Here is an 11,991-nt window from a genome sequence, read left to right on the forward strand (position 1 = left end):
ACATAACTGACATTTCCAAGCAAGCCTGTGCTTAAGGCCTGACGCAAGTCAAATGTTAGGTGGAAAAGCGATGGGATAGGCTTTATCCTCTGGATTATTCCTTTTTCTCTGCTCTTCCCTCCTCTTCCGTGTTCGTTTTGTCTTCTCTGTCTTCTCCTTCCTTCTTCCTCTCTATTCCCCAGCTAGCCTTTCTCCTCATATTTTCTCCTCTCTCCCATCTCCTCCTGTTTTAGTCAGCGAAATAATCCTTCACCGAGTCTTCCGCCTTTTGTGTTTTCTTCTTTTCCTTCCTCTACCTTCCTTCTGCTCAGCCATCTTCCTTTCTGTTATTTGTGCCGAGGACACCTTCTCCCAAGCCCTGTCCTTCCCTTGCCAAGCAAGAGGGACTCAGTGGCAGGAGCTGGGAGAGCAAGAGGCAAGCCTGGCACTTGAGAGGCAGGTGGGGCCCCTGCCAGGATGGAATGTGGTTTGGGTGGTGTTATTTTTCGTTTCTTTGATTAAAAGCACGGCACAGCCAGCTCTCCCAGTTAGTTAAGCTTTCCAATTGGCTTCTGCCTGAATCAGGCTGAGTTAACGTGAATGGCTCAGTGATTTGAGCTGTGTGGACATTCCCTCTGCACTGGCTCCCAAAGGGAGAGGGTGGTTTGGGCCAGAGGCTTGGGCACCTGCCGAGTGCCTCGGTAGTGTTAGCGCTGCCAGGTGTCCATCACCTGGGTCTGGGGTGGCACCCTGGGAATTCAGCAGGTTACACATATCCCCGGGGTGTGCTTCAGGGTGATTCTTCTGTCCCTAGCACTTTCCCCTCCCCTGCTGATGCTTTCTGAAGTCAACGCCATTGTCAGGGTAGGACCCCAGATGACAGCTAATGTGGTTCCCTGGTGTCGTCTAGCATCCGGCTTCATGGTTAGACCCAGGAATGCGACTTGTGTTGGTAGCCCCAGAGAATGTCTCACCCTTGCTTTGCGCAAACCAGGGCACCAGCAGGTGCCTGACCCAAGAAGGTCACAGGTGCTAGCCGTGGTGATGTGAAGCACCGAGGGTGAGTTTTCGTTCTTTTTTTTATTTCCCTCTGAAATGTGACACTGTCACACAGGAAGCATCAGGGTGCTCTCTCCAGCTTCTAGCAAGCAGAGAAGAAACTCTGACATTAGAAGGAGGGCAAACAGGTAAAGCTGCCATCCCAAGAACATTTTGCTGGGATATTTTAAAGTCTATTCTCTCATCAGCTTTGTACCTGCTAAAGGTCCCAGGAGGAAGAAATTCTTAAGGAGACACCGAGGAACGTATTTGCACCTGACTAAAAAGCCCCAAGGATGAGCTGATTATTCAAAGGAGTCTTAGTTCACTAGCTCCGCAGTCCGGAAAAGGCGATGCTGATTTTCCACTCTCAGATGCAAAATTGGAAAATCAGCAGGCTGGATGCTTGCAGTGTCTTACACAACTCTGGGAAGTCTACTTCACATTCTTCCATGGTGATTTGGATTTTTTAAATCAATAAGATTCCACCTGTGGCATTGCTAGGCTTCGATGCAGTCCCATCGGGTACAGAGGGCCTCTGTGATCACCTTCGCTGTTCAGAAGGAGCACCGGGTGAGATGTGAAACTGTCCTGCTCTTTCTCCGCCCACCTTATGTCTAAGTTCTTTCAGAAAAGTTAACAGAGAAAATAGCTTCCTCCAGAAGCTTGATCACCTTTGTAAGATCCGTAAGGCAGAACTGAGAGGGATGCAAAGTTGTCTTTGGTAACTAATATGCAAAGATATGGGTGGAGCTGGAAAGAAGACTCAGAAAACAGATGGACTCCTGTTTATTGCCGCTTCCAGGGAGAGAGTGCATGTCCTAGGATGGGCAGTGTTTGAGTGGAACAGTCTCCAGCCAACAGGTGAGGCTTCTGGAAGCTGCAAAAGCCAACTTACGTATCATACAGCCTTTGGATACTGAGCGGTTACTTAATGATACACATTCAGAATGGTGATAAGGTAGAATCCACACTGATCTAATCGTTGACGGTCCTGTTATGGTGAAGGGTATCTGAAATAGAAAAGCAGGAAGGGAGGGCACTTAGTGAGTGCTCTTCGGTCCCTAGCAAGAGACGGGCTCTGGTTAGCAAGGCAGAGGAGACACCAAGCAACACCTATGGAGTAGCTCTTTGAAAAAGCGCCGGACCACATCTCCCGAAAGACAGGAAGGTGGGCAGCTATAGAGGCTGGGGTCCCAGCTAGAGACAGTAGCTTCAGAGTGCTGGGGTGGGGCCAGCAGGCCTCAGGCATCGGCTCTCTGTCATTGTGATCACGACTCAGATTCTGGAAGGGTCTGATCACCACGCACGTCTTAGGTCACGGCCCCCACTCTGTGGTCCTGCGCGAGGCTCCGTGTTGGGGATGAGCGGTCATTCCAAGACGGTGAGGCTGCGTGCATCATGGGGAAGAATCAGGGCCACAGGAGGAAGAGTGATGCTGGGCAGGTGGCGCCATGGACTGAGGCACCAAGAAGTGTACAGTGCACCCTGCACATGTGGACCTCGCGCAGCACTCAGCTTGGCCCGGTACCAAGCCGTAGAGACGGGAGCAGAACGCACCCTCCCATAGCTGCTTTAGTCTGCTTTGCATTGCTTTAACAAGTTTCCCAAAGCTGTGTAATATATACAGGAAGGAAGTTGATTGGCTCACACTTCCGGTGGGTGGAAAGTCCAAACAGCGAGACGACAGGGAAGCCCAGGAGGAAAGAGCTTCCTGCAGAAGGGGCCGTGCAGGTGGGTGGTTTGGCTTTACAGCAGTCTGCGCACATGGGAACTGGCTTCCTCCTGAGCCAGTCCTGTGAGGCAGCATCAGTCCGGTTACAAAGGCGGAGCCCCCGTAACCAAGTCGCTTTCTGCGAGGCCCTACCTCTGAAAGGCTGCACCACCTCCAGTCCCCAGACTGCGGACCAAGCATCCAGAACACAAAACTTCGTGGGACAAACCTCGTCGGAGCCAGAGCAGGGCTGGGGTCTAGGGGGCACAGGCATGTGCTGCTGTGCTCGGTGGTGACGGTCGCCAGTGCGGGTGGGGCAGGGCGGCTGTGGGAGCTTGGAGAAGGACGCAGCTGACATTTGCAGATGGCTTTCTGTTGACAAAGTACTTTCATCAGCATTTTCTCATTTTTCCCCTCAGCTATGAGAGGTACAAGAGGTTGGGTATTATTATCTCTATTTTGAAAACGAGGTATTAAACTTCCCTAAAGCAGCTCTCTTTATATTGTTCTATGCAGTCCATTATAAAGCAAGCGTAATTGATTTCTTACTTGTGTGTGGTGACCCTCAGAGTATTTGATTCTTGAGGGGTTATTAAATAGAGAGAAAGGGAGTATGCAATTTTGAGAAAAAGGAAGATTAAAGCTTGGCTTCAGACATGGGATATCACATGTAACCAAAATGTTTTGACAAATCGAATAAATATGAAATTCATTTCTACAGCTAAACTGTACCTCCCTCACTCCTGGAAAGTTTAGCCTTCCCAAAATAAAGTTTTCAAAAACCATTTAATAGAATATAAAATGCATCCCAGACGCCCCCAGCCCCACCTCAAGTCCCTGACTCCTCTTGACACCTCCTGTCATACTGGTAAACATAACTGGTAGTGCGGATCCCACATCACACTTTAGATGAGTGGTTCCCAACCAAGACGAGCGGGCAGAGATTTTGCCCCCGACCCAGGGGCTTCTGCAAATTCTGAAGAGGTGTTGGTCATGATTGCTGTGGCTGGGGATGTGGTAGCAGTGCTCCTGGCATCTGATGGACAGGGAGCCCAGGATGTTGCTAAACTCCCTGCCGTGCACAGTGCATCCCCACACGGCAAACAAGTACTCAGCCCCAAACATCACTAGTGTCAGGGTTGTGAAACCATGCTGTAGATTCAAAGTTAACGTTTTGATTGCTCATGGAACTCTTCCTGTGGCGGAACCCTTTCCTCTGAAGCCCTAGATCATAGTCAGTCCTCAAGATTTATCTCAGTTATCCACTCACACATTTTCTCCTCCATTCACTGTGGGCCCAACTGTGTGTCAAAGCATGGGAAACAAGAGGAAAATGAGACACGTGATGGTCGCTTCTAGGGATCCTGCATTAAGGGGCATTGATGTAAGTATGAAAGTAAATAGATAACAGAGCATAATGAGCTTCAATACCTGTCTTGAGGATATACTATGACCTAATGTAGTAAGACGACCTCTTTGAATCTGACGTTTAAGCTGAGATCTGTAGAGTACTGTATGTGTGGAAAGAGAGAGAGAGAGAGAGAGAGAGAGAGAGAGAGAGAGAGAGAGAGAAAGAACGCTTCTTGTGCCTTATTGCATATATTTGTACTTTAATTTAGTTGTATGTGTTTAGTTCTACCCCATGAGGTAACCATAAATAGATCCCCTGAGATGTTGTAGAAGATATTTGCAAATTATTTATTCCAGAAATTTACTTTTAATTTAGAGGATGTAAAAATTCCAACTGGTCCCTTGGGAACAGATCGTCTTTTAATCCTTTGCTTGTTGGCATCCAGAGAGGAGCCAGGACCTCAGTCACTTCTCGTTAGACTCCATGGGCCTGCAAACACATGCACAAGGACAGGGAAACAGCTGTTTGAGCTCTGTGAGGATTAAGAGTCGGATGGATGCAGGAAAAACAAGAAAAATGCAGAGTTATTTTGGACAAGTACACGAAGAAGAGAGAGCTTCTGTTCCTTAACTGAAGAGCTGCCTCAGAGAATCTGGCCAGCAGTCAATTCTCAATTACGCACCTGTACACCAGCAACTTTACAGAGCAGCTGTGGGCAAGGCATCCCCTCCCCGGTGTGCTCAGGAAATGTAAATTAATGTGGTTCTGAATGAGGCAGAATTAGAAAGGTAACTTCACTGCCAATATATTTTTTTTTTAGCATAGCACAATTCAATATCAGACTTTTAAGAAGTATCAGTTATATGGTATTGTTTTTATGCAGTGGCTCCCATCCATTAACCAGGTAACAGAGAGTTGAATGTATGCCATGTAATTATAATTCAAAAATAATGCACACACACAGCAGCAATTCTTATACCATGTTCTGGGACCTCTCATTCATATTCAACTTAAATAGTCCCCAGGTAAATCGAGGCATGGTGTTGCTAAATGTCATCATTTAAATCCTATGTTAGATCTGGGAGTCGAGCCAGAAAGTTTCCTTGCTGCCAATCCGAGTCAGTGTTTCATTTTCCTTCACTTTTGTCTCTCAGCAAATCACACTTAAAAACAGTTTAAGAGGGAGATTGCAGCTTGACTATTCTGAGTGCTCACTTACTCCTGTGAGCTATGAAACAAAGTCACACCTTTGGGTCAGTTTAGTGGCCTGGATATTTGCTTCCAGTATACACGCTCATGGAGTAAATTGCTGATCTGAGGTTAATCATTCCTTGTTTTCCCTCCTCCAAAAGTATAAAATAAAGAGACACTCATGAAAGACTTGATCATGAGAATCATGGCTTGGATTTGTATCAGCTAGCTATTGCTGCATAACAAAGCATTTCCAAACCTGCTGGCTTTGAACAACTTATTTATTGTTTACAAGTTTGTGGGTTAATGGGGGAATTCTGCAAACACGGCCAGGCATGGCTGATCTTGACTGCTCATGCATTTGTGACCTGGGGCCTGGCTGGTCTAAATCAGCCTCATCTGTAATGAATCGCTTCTCCTTCATGTGTTTCTCACCTCCCAATAAGATAACTCCAGAGTCTTTTCATAATGATGGTGCAGGTTCATAGAAGGGAAAAGTGAATAAAACAATCATGTCTAAAGCCTCTATTTGTAACAAATTTGCTACTATCCCGTTCGTCAAAACCAACCATATCACCAAGCTCAGAGGCAGTATGTGAAGGCACTGTGGATACAGGGAGGCGCGAACTGAGGAGCCATGAGTGTAACTAGTCTACGAAGATGCCATAGGATCACTGCTATGGTTGGACGTGCTTTGTCTTTCAGTGGTTCGTGTATTAGAAGCTTGGTTCTCAGTGTGGTTAAGAAGTGTGGGACCATTCAGAAGCAGGGCCTAGAAGAGGGTCACTGGTTCACTAGAGGTGCTGACCTCCAAAGGGATTAAGGAAGCACTGCTGGCTCTCCCTGGTCCCCTTGATTACTGTCTTTCCCTGTGATCTCTTTGTCTCATGTGCTCATGCCATGATGTCATCACCATGATGTGACCCAGCTGGGGACCCACAGCAGAGCCAGCACTATGCAATTTAGACCTTCAGCCCCTGAAACTGTGAGCTAAATAAAACCCATCTGTATATATCACCCATCCTTAGGTGTCTTCTTGGAGTAATGGAAAAACAAGCGCTTGATGACTTTTGATCAATTGTAAATGGAAATTTGAAATGCCCTAATTTGCAAGTTTCATGCACGTTCTTTTTTGTAAAGACTGCTGTTGTTGGTTTATTTAGAGGATGGGAGTCGTATACTTCTACCCCATACATGTGTATAGAGGACAGCCTGTGTTTGAACAGCCAGAGGACATATTTTTAAGAAGATTTCATGTCAAGTTTGGACAGGATGATTTCAGAGGGGCCAGTGTCCAAGTGTGGTAGAGCTAGAAACATGACAAGCTGTTAAAAGACCATTGATCTAGCTGGTAGAGGCAGGTGCATGGTTAATTTGTTTGACAAATACTTCCTAAGCTTATATAAACTACCTGGAAGTCACAATGGTAAACATTTCATGGATATATGAAAACTAAATATAGTGAAGGAATATGGAGTACTTACTCTGTACCAAATTATCTGCTGAAGATTTTTACCTTTATGATCTTATTTAACACCCTTAGTACCTCTGTGTTACAATGAGGAAACTGAGGCCCAGAAAAGAAACTTAGTTCATGTCCTATATCTAGTAAACAACTGTGTTCATTTAATTGGAAAAGTAGCCACAATTCTCTACTGTCTTCCTTTGCAGCCCCTTTTCATTAAGAAGTAGAATTTATTTCCCTGTTCTCTGAATCTGAGCTGAACTATGATTTTCGGGGGAGGCCCAAACAATGTGGTGAAAAGGGTGGCTCAAATTAAAAGCTTAGACATTTAGATACCTTGCATGTTTCTGCTTTTCTCAAAACTCTGCCTGGATTGTGAGAACATACCAGGCCTAGGTGCTGAAGAATAAGAGATGCTAAGGAGCACATGTGAGCCATTCCTGCTGAGTTGTCCATCCTAGAGCGCCCAGCTGCCAGCTGACCCACCCAAGTGACAACGCATGAGAAAGCCCAGCTGAATCCCTGAGCCCCGTTCAGCACAATAGAAACACAGACTTGTAAGGAATAATAAATGCTGGTTATTTTAGGCCACCAAGATTCAAGGTATTCCATTGTACAGTAAGAGTTAGCCATGTAGACTTGATAGTCGAAATCAGGTCTGACTGAGAACTGAATCCTGCAAATGGAAAGGAAACGGGGAAAGTGGTCTCAGGAAAATGAGAAAATGGATCTGAGGAGTCCTCAGCCTGTCTCCTTTTGGGTTCATTCCTTCGTGATTCATTCAGCCTGAGGACTACAGTAATGGAGAACACACTGGATGCATTCAAGCAAAAGGGTGGTGTGGTTATATTTGGGTCAGAGAAAGATGATTTTGGAGGCAGGGTTGACTAGTTTCAGACTGAAGACAGGAGACAGATTATCTTAGCAAGAGATAGTAAGGCACAGAGCCATAGAATGGGGGCAGTTCCATTAATAGGAAGCATGTGTTCTGGGAGCATTTAGCAAGAAGGATTGTCATTCATCAAAATTTGAAAGTGCAAATGAAGGTGAAATTTAGGATAAGTTTCAGGTTTGGGTTTGGGAAAATAATAGCACCACCCAATAAAAGAAACAGAAAGTCAGCGGACTTGAATGGAGAGCTCATGGATTTTGATGCTCACAAAGGTAGAGGCAGGCATGGACCACGTAACTGTGGTTGAAGCTTGAGCTTCAGAGAGAGCACTGGGCTCAAGAGAAAGGTCTGGAAGTCACCGATGTATGTTCTGGGAAATGGACTCTGCTGGATCAATCACAGTTTAGAGAATCTCTAGGACCTCTTTAAAACTAGGCTTTGCAGGCAACCCTGCCAGGTATAACTGTAGCCAGAGGAATCTAGCCAGCCTCACCATAAGCCTGCTAGTTCTACTGCACACTTACCGCCTCACACGGCACAGCACCTGTGACACTGAGTGCTAGGGCCTAGAGCCCTCTCCAGAGCCCAAATGATGTGCTGTGTATTTCTACCTCCACTGTGCTGAAAGAACCAGCCTCCTTTCTCATTGTGGCTGTCTCACTGGTCACCTACCCTTTGTCAGGAAGAAGCTAGGCTGCCTTCAAAGTCCTCTGGGAAATGTGGCTTCCAGGTTTTCAATTTCTGTAATTCAGAGAGGTGGGCCACAGGTGGGTGGAATGTGCGAAGTGGGCCAATTCATGGTACTGCTGGCATAGAAATAGAGGAAACAATGCAGAGGAAATACAGCGTGAGGAACAAGAGAAGAAACGCTCCAGAGGAAAGCACCAAAGTTCCCTTTGCACTTACACTAGGTTGATTTGGGTTTCTGTCCCTCACCTCCTGAAGAAATGTCATCCTTTCGACCTGATGACATTCTCCTTGTATTCTTTGGACTTAAGCTTCAGAAACTTCCTGGCTTATACAGATGGCCCCTGAGCTATAAAGTTTCCTTTTTTTATTTTTCGACTTTACTGTGGTGCAGAAGCATACCCATTGCATTCCACTTTTCCTTTCAGTAGTTAAAGAATCACATGATGCAAGTGAGGCTTTGTTATAGAATAGGCTTTGTGTTTTCTGCCCAGCTACAGGTTAAGAGAAGTGTTCTGAGCACATTTAAGGTAAGATGGGCTACACTACGATGTTCAGTAGGTTGGCTGCCTGTCTGATTCAATGATACTTTTATTTTTATTTTTATTTTATTATTATTTTCTTTGGTGGTACCAGGGATCGAACTCAAGTCCTTGCGCTTGCGAGGCAGGCCACCGAACCGCTCAGCTAAATCCCCGGCCCTCAATGATACTTTTAGTTTCTAAAGAGTTCACTGGGTAAGTTCAAGAGCTTCTGTACCCCTGTGCAGCTGAGCACAGTGCTTGAATTCAAAGCCAAATAAAGCTGTAGCCATTTAAAAATCCTCACCTATGAAGAAAAGTTTGAATATATGCAGAGAGGTACCCTGTGGAGTTTTATTCCTGAGCTTGGAAGAACAAACACTTGTTATTTTGGAAGTATAAGCTGTACACTTGTGTTCATAAATGATATATCACATCTGACTGTACGTGAGGGGTGTTCAAGTTATTTTCAAATGAGATTTGAATCTGTGTTTGCAGAACATGTGAAATACCTGCACAAATTCTCACTGTTATATGTGGGAAATGCCTCTTGGAAATGAAAGCCCTCCACCGTGTTTTCTGTAACTTCATCAAAAGGGACCGACTTCTTGTTATAAATTAAGCTGTGCCCCTTTAAAAATATGTTGAAGCCTTAACAATTAGAACTTTGGAATGTGGCTTATTTGGACATAGGGTTTCTACAGTGGGAGCCAGGTTAAAATGAAATCACAAGAATGAGCCCTAACCCGATGTCATGGCTGGTGTCCTTATAAAAAAGGGAAAATTGGAGATGTCAACTAACATATGTGGAAGAAGATGTGTGAAGATCTAATAGGAGATCCTGCAGCACGCACAGAGGATTGAAATGATACATCCATAAGCCCTAGAATGCCTGGGGCAGCAGAAGCTAAGCAAAAGGCCTGAGCCACATCCTCTCTTGAGTCTTCAGGGGGAAACCAGTTCTGCTGCCATTTTGGTTTTGGACTCCTTGCCTCTAGAACTGTCAGACACTAAATTGTTATTTATTAGCCATCCAATATATGGTACTTTAATATGGTAGATATAGGAAATCAATACACTCACGCCAATAAGATCATAAAACAAAGAATGAGATGTTTACATAGCAGCTGCAACATGGTTTAGCAGTGGTGGTTTTTTTGTTTGTTCGTTTGTTTGCAGCTTAATGGAAATACAATGACTGCTGTTCAAGGTCAACAGGTATGTTCCCCCTTGACCTCGAGCAACAACAGCCTTCAGTGCTAGATCCAGAAGTTTGCACTTCATGTAGTTAAGGGCTGGATAAGAGGCCAGACACAGCACAGCTCGTGGCTGTGTTTCATCAGCATCTGCTGTAGGTGGTGTCACTGTGGCTCCAGACACTAAGACCAACGTCGTATATAATCTGCTGTTTTCTACTGCTGGTTTCTCTGTGTGGGGAGAAGTCACCACCTGGCTCTTGCCTTTCTTTATGGCCTTTCTTTTTGTCATTGCCACTGCCTCTGGTCTGTCACCCCTCTCGCTTGGATTCAAAGGGGAACAAGTCTTCCTGGTCAGGGAAGAATTCCAGATTCCCGTGATTACAGTGGAGGAGCCCGTGCCATTTCAGTTGTCACTCAGGCTTCTGAATCAGTCGCAGCCAAGGTACAGTACTTTAGTGGGGCTGGAGGGGCAAACAAATAAGCAGGTCGGAGATTGAGCAAGGTTTCCTGGCAGCTGATCCATCATTCAGCACCGCACTGGCTGCTAACTCAGGGGGGACAAGCTGAACATTTCCCAGGACCCAGTCCTTGATCAAATGTAGCAAATCTGATAATCAAACTTCCTCCTCCACTTCTGCCTTCGTAGGAATCGTACAGGGCTTTCCCATGTCTCCGACTGTCACCCCTTCTGCTACATCAGATGTTTGTCCCACTGGCCCTGTGTCCCCAAGAGTCAGACTTGCCCTTTCGATATCATTGTCTGGATCCCCAGACACATTGTCTCTAGTCGGAATTTGGAAAGCTTTCTAGAAATTATCCTATTTGTATTCTGAAGAAGGGAAACGTCAGGGAGTGTGCAGTTCTATGATGAGGGTTTTACAGGCTCATGGTGCAGTGCTCTCCTTGTAGTTCTACAGAGTGGTGTGAAGAGCAAGCTGCAGAGAAGTTCGGCATGCTGAGGAGCCTTGACCACAGCAGCAGAGGGCAGGAGAGGGGAGAGGACCTCCAGAAAGGCAGATCTGCAGTGGTTCGTGCTGTATTAACATCTGGTGAAATAGAGTCAACCAAGCTGTTAAGTGGCTTCCTCCTCAGTCTCCCATGTGCTAACCCAGCTGATTTTGTGCCTACCTCTCTCCAGATTTTTGTTGAAGTGTTTGACTTTAGTTCTTATTTCAAGTGGCTGTCATTAGGATTTTGGCAGTTGGCTGGAAAATGCGTTTTGACCAACACAATCAGCCCTTTGAGGAAGGATCAAGTCCTTATAGAAAAATCCCTATTAAAAAACTTATAGAAGAAAATTTATTCTGTATGAACATTTGGACTCTACTTGTTAATGATGAAGTGCTTCTAATTCATTGATAAGTCTATTCCTTAATTATAAATATTGACAGGTTTGCTCTTCTAGAGCAAAGTGATTGTCACAATTTAGTGTTGCTTGTTCCTCTGTGCTTTCTTCTCTGGACTTGTGGTGACCTCCCATACCTCACGAGCATCTTGTGTTGTTGAAATCGCCTTCTCCTTGTCTAGGCATTATTGAAATTTAGTTTTGGAAGCCCAGGGAGTATGAGGTAGAGAGAAAGATGAGCTTGTCCAGAGTAGACAACAAAGCAAAACTAGAGAACTACCTATCAGGGCTTTCAACTGTACAAATTATTCATAAGGGAACAGCACCTTCAAGCATTTGGAAACCACCAACAAAAATGAGACAAATGATAGAATTACAGACTTAATGAACTGAAAAATTTAGATCTGAGAAAACAGTTCACTGGGAAATCGGAACAGAGTTTTAAGTGTAATTAATATCACCAGAGTGATAGAAGAATGAATTCAAGAAATCAAGACAGAGGTTCTTCATTTATGCATTCATTAATTCTACCATGGCTTAGAGTTCCTAGTAAATGAGAGGCATAACGTCTGGATGGGAAAAAAATAACTAGTGGAACAAATAAATTAT

This window comes from Fukomys damarensis, unplaced genomic scaffold, assembly GCF_012274545.1.
Source record: "Fukomys damarensis isolate Sample0158 unplaced genomic scaffold, DMR_v1.0_HiC HiC_scaffold_23, whole genome shotgun sequence".
Lineage (NCBI taxonomy): Eukaryota > Metazoa > Chordata > Mammalia > Rodentia > Bathyergidae > Fukomys > Fukomys damarensis.